A 1449-nucleotide genomic window follows, 5' to 3' on the forward strand; every position below is an offset into this window, starting at 1 on the left:
GAACTCCCTTCTTCATAGGCGTCCCATTACTCACAGGATTCCTTTCAGAAGTGTACATGAACTGGTTATTAGCAACCATGTCAATGAGTTCTTGAGCTTCTGCAGGCATTTTCTTTAGGTGAATGGATCCACCTGCAGAGGTATCCAATGACATCTTTGATAACTCAAATAAACCATCATAGAATATATCCAGGATGGTCCATTCTGAAAGCATGTCAGAAGGACACTTTTTGGTCAACTGTTTGTATCTTTCCCAAGCTTCATAGAGGGATTCACCTTCTTTCTGTCTGAAGGTTTGAACATCAGCTCTAATCTTACTAAGCTTTTGAGGAGGAAAGAACTTGGCTAAGAAAGCCTTGACCAGCTTATCCCATGAGTTCAGGCTATCCTTAGGTTGAGAATCCAACCAGAGTCTAGCTCTGTCTCTTACAGCAAAAGGGAAAAGCATGAGCCTGTAGACTTCAGGATCTACTCCATTAGTCTTTACAGTATCACATATCTGCAAGAATTCAGTTAAGAACTGAAAAGGATCTTCAGATGGAAGTCCATGAAACTTGCAGTTCTGCTGCATCAGAGAAACTAATTGAGGTTTCAGCTCAAAATTGTTTGCTCCAATGGCAGGAATGGAGATGCTTCTTCCATGTAAATTGGAATTTGGTGCAGTAAAGTCACCAAGCATTCTCCTTGCATTGTTGTTGGGTTCGGCTGCCATTTCCTTTACTTGTTCGAAATTTTCAATCAAGTTGTCTCTGGATTGTTGTAAATTAGCTTCTCTTAGTTTCCTTTTCAAATTCCTTTCAGGTTCTGGATCAGCTTCAACAAGAATGCCTTTTTCTCTGTCCCTGCTCATAAGAAAGAGAAGAGAACAAGAAAAGAAGAGGAATCCTCTATGTCACAGTAAAGAGGTTCCTTATTGTTAGTAGAAGAAAAGAAGAAGAAATTCGAACACAGATAGAAGAGGGGGTTCGAATTTGGTTATGATGTGAGGAAGAGATGTTAGTTAATGAATGAATAAATAGAATAAGATGAGAGAGAAGGAGGGAATTTTCGAAAATAATTTTTGAAAAAGAGTTAGTGATTTTTTGAAAATGGTTTTTGAAAAAATGTTAGTAATTTTCGAAAATTCAAATAAAATAAAATGATTAGTTAATTAAAAAGAAATTTTGAAAAAGAGGGGAGATATTTTCGAAAATTAGAGAGAGAGAGTTAGTTAGGTAGTTTTGAAAAAGATAAGAAACAAACAAAAAGTTAGTTAGTTAGTTGAAATAAATTTTGAAAAGATAAGAAGTTAGGAGGTTGGAAAAGATATTTTGAAATCATATTTTTGAAAAAGATAAGATAAGAAGATATTTTTGAAAAGATATGATAGTAATTAGTTTTGAAAAAGATTTGATTTTTAAAATCACAATTAATGACTTGATTCACAAGAAATCACAAGATATGATTCTA

The 1449-nt window shown here is 34.5% G+C and overlaps 1 non-coding gene across 1 annotated transcript; it reads left to right on the plus strand.

The window, feature by feature from the left end:
- The first annotated feature begins 209 nt into the window (after positions 1-209).
- On the plus strand, positions 210-316 carry LOC148547589 (small nucleolar RNA R71). The gene has a single exon (XR_015897958.1). It is a non-coding gene; the product is annotated as a small nucleolar RNA R71 (small nucleolar RNA).
- Positions 317-1449: the final 1133 nt, after the last annotated feature.

The sequence above is a fragment of the Arachis ipaensis genome, chromosome B8 (genome assembly GCF_059453495.1).
Source record: "Arachis ipaensis isolate K30076 ecotype BB chromosome B8, ASM5945349v1, whole genome shotgun sequence".
Lineage (NCBI taxonomy): Eukaryota > Viridiplantae > Streptophyta > Magnoliopsida > Fabales > Fabaceae > Arachis > Arachis ipaensis.